The sequence below is a fragment of the Nothobranchius furzeri genome, chromosome 5, assembly GCF_043380555.1.
Source record: "Nothobranchius furzeri strain GRZ-AD chromosome 5, NfurGRZ-RIMD1, whole genome shotgun sequence".
Lineage (NCBI taxonomy): Eukaryota > Metazoa > Chordata > Actinopteri > Cyprinodontiformes > Nothobranchiidae > Nothobranchius > Nothobranchius furzeri.
Window position 1 is genome coordinate 69,317,888 of NC_091745.1, and position 8,352 is coordinate 69,326,239.

The following is an 8,352-nucleotide window of genomic DNA, read 5'->3' on the forward strand; positions in this document are numbered from 1 at the left end:
GACGAGGACAGTAAGAGGCAAACAGCATATGTGCCAAGTCATTAGTTATAATCCAACCAGTGTCAAAATGGCCATAAAAAAGCCACAAGTAAAGGATGAAAGCTTCAGGCTTGGGCATGGAGTCTTTTAAAGTTTTATTCTTCCATTTAGTGAGGCTTGTTTTTAAATGACAAGCATTTATCTAAATTTACAGCTTTATGTGATGTTAATCCTACTGAAAAAAAAACGTCTTTTGTTAATGAGTTAGAGGCCCTTGGAAAGTCGTGTCCCCACCCAAACAAATGTTTCAACTTATTCAGATTAAGCATCTGGGAGCATGAGAAAGAGCTTTTCATTCTGCACTTGATCCCAGCAGGGAATTTGGTGCAACCTCGCAAGGAGCTCAAAGAATTTTGGTTCTGCTTTTTTTGGTAAATCCTGATCCTGGCGGTCCGTGATTTTTCCCGTTTCACGGCTGTCAGTCACAGAGGTGGTCTCCTCTCCCAACCCTGGGGAGTTCGGAGGAGAATGGATTCCCTCTGTGCCATCATCAAAATCACATTGTCTGAATCTGCTGGTCCACGATGAAACTTGGAGGCTTTTCCTGAATTTGACTTTAATTAGACGGACCCTTTGGACCTTTTTCTGCTCTTTGATCCACTGGAGTTCTTGCAGGAAGCTTAACTGGCCCTAATCAGCAGCTTGAGAACCATTTCAGGCTACCCTGAGGGGTGCAGAGAGGAGTCAGGCTGAAGGGGAGGGGGGCCAGACTAGAAGTCTGGCTCCAAACACAGATAGGGGAACTAACAGGCCTCGTGTCATACGGTCACTAAATCAAGGAGTCTGTTAAACTGGACACAACTGCATTTGATGCCAGGATCTGACACGCTCACACCCTTTATGGGACAATTAGACAGACCATTGCTCAGTCCACGGTTGTTGATGTAAAGGGGAAGTCCAACAATGCTTGCAGATGGTGATAACCCCACAAAAATACCCTGCTGTTTCAACAATAGCTTAGCTGTTGATGTTGAGTGAAACATGCGATTGGGAATTTTTTTCTAACACTTAAACTAAAAAAATAAATCTAAAATTTACATAAACTCATTTTGCATATGAAATAAAAGCATCAATCAAGATTTAATCATCCTGTCAAGGTTTCTCAAATATTAATTCAATTCAGTTTATTTATATAGCGCCAAATCATGACACAAGTCGTCTCAAGGCACTTCACAGAGTAATAAAGTTCAGTTCATTAAGCCAATCAGTAAAAAGTTTCCTGTATAAGGAAATTGCATCGAGTCACTGACTAGTGTCAGAGTCTTTATAGCAATCCTCACACCAAGCAAGCATTTGGCAACAGTGGAGAGGAAAACTCCCTTTTAACAGGAAGAAACCTCCAGAGGATCCTGGCTCAGTAAGCAGCCATCGAGACGACAGAGCAGACACACACACACACACACACACACACACACACACACACACACACACACACACACACACACACACACACACACACACACACACACACAGGCTACAATGTGATTTCTTAGTAAATATTCTATTTAGTAAGAGATACACTTTATTATCTTTATCTCAGTGAATCTATAATTAATTGAACAGGTAAACTAGTAGTAGCACATTCCATGTCAAAGAGATAAAAGTTATTATCAGGAGAGGGAGAATGTTGAGTGTTTAGCAGCAGTGTGCTAGCCAATGGCCCCCTCCATGAGGCTACCACAGCTCAGCAGAACACCGTTGTAACTTCTTCTGTGGAGACAAACACTCAGAGAGAAAATAAAGTTAACAGCTGAAAAAGCAGGAAAAAAAATTTGAGAGAAGTGGTAGAAAAAAGTAACAGAGTGTGGAAAGTGGTCCGTACGTCCTCCAGCAGTCTAAGCCTATAGCAGCATAACTCTGGGTAGCCTAGCCTTTTAAATCGAGGCACGTTGGAAACAGGGCCAGGGAGAGCCGTCTTTACCGACTGTACACTCCACCTCCCTCTACTCCCTCACTCGTCCAGATCTGGGCTAACATCAGAATGAAAAATTCTGAAACATTCACTCAGCTGATTACTCTGCATCTACATCACACGCTCAACATGTTTTGTTTTTAAATTGTATTCTTGTCTATTCTTTAGCTCATTCTACTTCAAACCAAAGTGGGACATGTGGGAGGTCTTCTCATCTGCAGGCCTGAGCTGCAGTTTTCTATGACACGTTTTTCTGCAGACCTCTGCAGAAATGTCAGTTTGTCTTTGGCAACTCGTGATTTCAGTTTCTGCTGCAGCACCTGGACAACTCGTTCTTATTCCCGTCTCATTACACCTGAGTGCCGCAGTGACCGTGACGAAGGTGCTTTTATTTTCATTAACAATCAGTTTAGTTTGGAGTTTGGATCGGCACAATAAACTTTCATGATTACATTTTAATAATCTTGCCCACTGGATGGTTTTCTGAAATTTGTTCACTGTTTGATGAAAATTAACAACCAAATAGTTTGTGAAAGTGGAAAAAGCATCACAATTTGAATGAAAACCTGCCATTTGATTATAGGAACCTCTACTTCTCCACAGCACTTTTGTACTATTGGTAAAAAAAATGATTGCAGCTTTTCAGCAGGTAAAGAAAAACAAACTTAAGTTTTGAGAACATTGGTATGTTTCGTATATTTTATTCAGTTGGAGTAATAAGGGTTAAGATATTATGACATGAGAATTATAATGTTAATAGACAGGTAATAATAATGAATTTATAAATGTGTTTTTAAAGGCAGTGGCCTGTCTAACCCCGGCTTTCCACAGCAGCCGTCAGCAGCACGTTACTGCAGCAGCACGTCATAGCTGCTGATAGGAACGGCTGTGGTCAACAGAACCTTTTCCACCGGAGCCGTCAGCAGCGCGAGTCGGCCGCGTCTCAGGAGCAGCATGTCGCGGCCTTTACGCGCCGGTTCTATTTCCTACGCGCGACGCCTCTGAAACGGGTCAAGTTCGACTTTTTTGGGGAAGGAAAGACAGGAAATCGGACGCGGAAATGGAGAGAAGCTCCCGAGATTTTCAGAATAAAGAACGTACTGCCTTCCGGTCGCTTTACTTTAAAAAAGGTTACTAACTGTGCGGCCCCGTGAGAAGTTATCACCTAGCTAGCGGTCCCCTTTGTTTTTCAGGTCCGTATTGGCGATTATAAAACGGACAGAATATAAAAACACAAACATTTTGGAGCCATGTTGTAGTTTTCTCCTGCTTGTTGTTGTGTTTACTGACGAAGTCACTCGTGTAACTTCGTGCCCTGTCGGTGACAGCTGCTCCTCTGCTGCGTCGCGTCTCCTGGGAAGGGCCAAGCAGCAGCTAGAGGTGCTGCTGCAGTAACGTGCTGCTGACGGCTCCCGTGGAAACTCGGGGTAAGAGGACTTTCTGTGTCAAATCTGGTTACTGCTGTTCATGGCTGTTGCCAGTAGCGGATCAGTACCAGAAGAGACGAATGGAACAAGTCATTCACAGTATTGATAAGTAGATACATTGTGTTACAGCATTGGGTGTTTTACAGTAAGGAGCACTTACTACACTTATTATGGTATAGGGAGCCTAGGTCACCCCATCTACCTCCGGACCATGGGCCCCTGGAAGAACGAAAAAATGAAAGCAAGTTAACGGGGCTAAAAACGTTATTTTCTAATTCTGCTTGTTACAAGCCATGGATTTCACATGTGATGTCCGTGAATTTTAAAGACACATTTTGACACCAAGAACTTGCTTATTTTCGAACGGAGGGAAACGTTATTTTAGATTTTGTATGAAAATAAGTCCAGGACTACAAATACGCGTCACGAAAGTGATGTCATCAAACCAGACACGGATAAATACAGAGGGAAAATGGCTGTAAGTTTAGCGAACTTAAAATCCTTCCTTCAGGAGGAAAAAAAAACACCATAAATCTGGCCATGTAGTAAGTAGCAGCTATGCTAGAGGAGAAGAGATTATGTGGTGATGACATACATGCGACGTGCTGATGTCTAATTTGTAGTCATGCTAATTACAAAATATTACAAGCTGATAAATCTCAAAGTACGTGACTGGCGTGTTCGAAACACCCACCGTTAGTCTTCATTTAAATTGCAGTACAACATATGTGCGATCCAGGGTGTATGGCAAAGCGAAATAGAAAATAGCTCTTTTAGCCCCGTTGACTTGCATTCATTTTTTTGTTCTTCCCATGAGCCGACTGGAAAGGGAGGAGACTTAAGGTTGGTTTATGCTTGACGCGTCCGCGAGGTCCGCACGGCTCCGCGCGGCGAAATTGCGTCATTTTAACAACAACGCGCCTCCGCACGGCCCAAAATTTCCGCACAGCGCACCTAGAAAATTTTCTAACCACGCGGACGGTCGGACGTGGAAAAACATGGCGGACTGCCAAGAACTAGTATGGCAGAGGTTCGTAAATATAGACATTTGTATGATTCAGCTCTCAGAGATCACCGTGATCAACATGTTGTTAATAATTCTTGGAGAAATAGCTCGCACTGTCGGAAAAGACGAGGATGCTGTTAAAAATGCTGGAATGCCATGTTGTAAACAACAGTAATTTTTACCTCTACTATGGTGTAGTGTTGGATGCATGCCGTAGAGCTCCATGCTGCCCCGTTCAGTTTGGGAGAATATTGGCTCACCGCAGAGACAAGCCGCGTGAACCATAAACGCTACGAGTTGTGAAGCGCGTTCCATCCGCGAGCCGCATCACCAAGCGGAAAGTGAATGCGTCAAGCATAAACCAAGCTTTAGGCTCCCTATTACAGGGAGTGTTCTTTGCCATCTTGCTGTTAGCTTGTTGTTATCGCTCTGAATGACTCATTAAAGGAAGTAAAACGCCACAATTGACTCATTCACTTCACACTCGCTTCACTGTAAAATCGAGCTGTTGGTAATTGAATATTTAGCTTGAGATATTTTTAGTCAGCTATTTGTTTCCACTTCACTGTGAGCATTTATAGCTCAGCGTTAGCCTCTAGTTTGCTTCACCCGATATTAGAGTAAAACAAGAAGATGTGGTGACTTCTTAGGGGTACAAGAAATAACTTATGGGTCGCTCCTGTTTACTGGCTTTGGTTTTTTTAAACAACTGTGAAGATTTTTGCCTGCTGGTGTCAAATCACAAAAGCCTGCACTGCAGCGTTAGCTCACTGCGGATTTGGCAACCTCACAAACTCACAGTCCGTAAACAGTAACTATGACCCGCTTTTGTTTTTTTTCCAAAGAAGAAAAACTGACAATACCCCTCAGCTGGCTGAGAATCAGTGTAACCTTCCATCCAACATGACTGAGACATTAGATTTGTGCGATTATTTCATAGTAGTATTACATATTGCACCTTTAAAACTCATATTATTTGTTTATGCTGGCTAACCCACATACACTGTTAAGAAAGATGAACTCTGATATCTATTTTAGACCTAAAATGCCCGAAAATAAAACCAACCAGTTATTCCTGCTTGTTCAATTGCTCCTTTGTGTGTTGAAAAGTGACACCAAGAGGTTTTGACTTAGCCTTCACAGAGAATGTTCAGGAAGTATGAATGAAATGTTTAAAACAATTTAGAGACAAATAAGTTCAAACTAATGCATACAAACTGAAATGAAGTCATGCATTTAATAAATATGTCTAAAAAGTCATCCTTAAAGAGCTGAGATGAAAAACGTTAGAAACATTAGAATCACTGATCTGGTCTGTAGCAGTAGATCAAACACTTTTCTGTCCCTGCAGGATTCCTGTTTCATCATTAAGCTAATTGTAGGATAAAATGTATTACCCACTGAGTGCACCCAACTAAAATTCATCCTGCACGTGAACCCCATGGATCCTGACCAATCAATCAAGTGACCCTCTTGTGTTGTTGGGGGAGAAGGAGATACGCCTTGGTAGGAGACTTAAGGGACCTATCTGGCCTGCAAACAATGTCCAACAGAGCTTGACCCTTCCTTCTCCCTGCTGGCCCAGACCTCCCACCCACAGGTTGCTTTCAGAGGTCAGGAGCTTGTTTTGGTCTTCTGTTGATCTGCAAGGAAGCATGAACCAAGCTGTACTAACAGCCAAAGATGCTTTTCACTCTTTCATTTGAATCCCTGACTCAAACATTTTCAAGTAAACGCAAACAAATCACTTAAACTTCACTCTCTAGTGTGAAGCGCTTTGGAGTCCTCTGAAAGGCGCTTTACGCGTGCGGGTCATTTATTTTATGGTTCAACGAAAAGCTGAAACCTTTTTAGAAAAAGTTTAATTAGTCATGTTTTTGCCTCAATTATTTTCTGTCACACCTCCACAAAGAGTGTACAGTTTTTGAAAGGGTCTGTGCTGCTTCCTGTTTAAAAGCTTCACGTCATCATGTAACACTCTGCCTCTAGAGACCCCCCCCCCCCCAAAAAAAACATGCCGTTAGCATGCTAAGCTAATTGCTTGCAAGCCACAGTTCATATGTTTTTGGTGGCGCAGTTGTTAGCACTGTTGCCTTGCAGCAAGAAGGTTGCAGGTTCGAAACTCGGCTGCAGCCGTTCTGCGTGAAGTTGCGTGTTCTCCCCATGCATGCGTGGGTTTCCTCCGGGTACTCCGGTTTCCCCCACAGATCACAAAATGCCCTACAAGTTAAAAATTGTATGTTGCTTTGGTTAAAAGCGTCTGCTAAATAAATAAACATAAACACGTTTTTTTTTTGGTGTGTTTGTTTTTCCCTGAACGTACCCATATGCTGTTATTTAATTTTATTATGCAACTGTAGTCATTTCCCAATAGTTCATTTGAATGGGAAAGTAAAGGGAAAGCTATTAGCATATTAGCTCCACCAAGCACTTTTTTCACTAGCAGGTACTGGAATTTCTCATCATTCCTCATCGTAAATCTGAGAGCTTCGCAGGCTTTGTATTATGAAAAGAAATGTCTATGTTTAGGAATAGTTAGCTAATTTTATGCTTGAACAAAATTAGAATGATTGTGTTAACTCCACATCAAAACAGCAACATGGCAATGCTCATAGACAAGAAAGTATGGAAAATAGTGCCTTTGGCTAACCTGGAAGATAGCAGGTGGCGCATATTCAAATTTTGACAGAAATTTGCTCTTTTGAGCAGAAATTTTTTTCCAAGTCTAGGGTGATTTCTACAGGTCAGTTCCTGATCTTGTTCTGCATGGTTTACAGCCTGTTTGTGCTTGACTGGGCTGCCTGCAGTCCAGATCTGTCTCATGTAGAAGTGAACAAAGCCCCACGAAGGCAGTGACCGCACACCGACTGCAACAGCAGCAGACGAAGGCTGGTGTTCTGCAGCTATTCATATGCAAAATGTTTAATTAATCAAGCTAACATAAAAAAAATAAATCATACGCAGAGAAAAATAGATTTGTTGTGTTTTAATTCTAATTTGTTTCCTCAGAAATGAGACTGACATGTCCTCTGTTGCTGCTAATTCACCTCACATTTGTTTCTTAAGCTGTAATCAGGAAATTAACCAAACACATCAAAATCAGCATGTTAGTACCAAAAATATTCTGGAACACAAGTAGCATCGTGTTTCCAGATAACGTGACAAGATGATCCTTCTGATATCAGTGAAAGGTGATAAGTTGTGGCAGGAAGCAGCTTTATTTTGCAATCTGCTTGTCCTCTTGTTATTTTTAACCCGTCTGGTGAGCGTCTTATCAGCTGGAAGTTTGTGTTGCATCTCTAGAGGCACAGCGTTAATGACGCTGAAGCTCTGAACAGGAAGCAGAGACCCTCTCTGGTTTCTGCTTTGGTCCCAAAACTCCCAGGAAGAGAGCAAACCAGTTTCAGAGTGACACAACACAGAACACACGCCGCAAAGTCCTCAGCACCCATCAAGCGTCGATCTTCATTCACCAACCTGACCTGATTTTTTTTCCGCTTCTGGAAACTTAATTAGTGGAAAATTTACTTCACTATATCACAACATGAAAAAAAAAAATTGAAAACAATATTCATCAATGGGGTTTAAATGTATTTGATGTTGCAGAAGTAGTGATTTATTTTAATTCCCTCAAGCTCAGAGGCGGCTCATCCATAGAGGGCGCCAGGGCGTGGCCGCCCTCCCTTACATGAAGGGAGAAAAAAATCTAAAAAGTAAAAAAAAAAAAAAAACTACAATGTATAAACATATTTACCATAACTGTGTCAGTTTTGCTTAAATATGTTTGCCTACATGCAATCTGAATTATTTACATATCATTTTTACCAGCTGTCTCTCAAGAAAAGAGCCCCTGAAACACTGCTAAACAGCCAATCATGTCTGGTTGCTAGGGAGAGTTTAAGAGTTTTTGGCCAACCAGCATCTCTGAATTAAATTATTTTGGAATGCTGGCAGATAGCGCCACAGAA